The following is a 321-nucleotide window of genomic DNA, read 5'->3' as shown; positions in this document are numbered from 1 at the left end:
GCGGCACAGGACGGGTCTGACGGCACAGGACGGGTCTCCGGCAGAGTCCCTGCTCGTTGCGCACCACCGCACTGGGATTCGCTTGTCCCCGCGGTCACCCGGGCAGGTGCAAAGGCTGTTGCAGTGCACTGACTCCTCGTGAAACCCACCCTGTGATTTCCACGGCAAAATAATCAGCTGTGGAAAACATGTCCCCTGCTGCTCTTGGCCCATGCCTGAACCTCTTGCCTTAGTGGGGCTCACGTTGACTCCGCTGCGGCCGGCTCTTGGCACGCCGGCAGCCTCTCACCATACGGGGCCGTACAGTCTCCTCCCTCCTTC

Source organism: Charadrius vociferus, unplaced genomic scaffold (assembly GCF_000708025.1).
Source record: "Charadrius vociferus isolate BGI_N301 unplaced genomic scaffold, ASM70802v2 scaffold623, whole genome shotgun sequence".
Lineage (NCBI taxonomy): Eukaryota > Metazoa > Chordata > Aves > Charadriiformes > Charadriidae > Charadrius > Charadrius vociferus.
Note: the sequence above shows the minus strand (reverse complement) of the source record.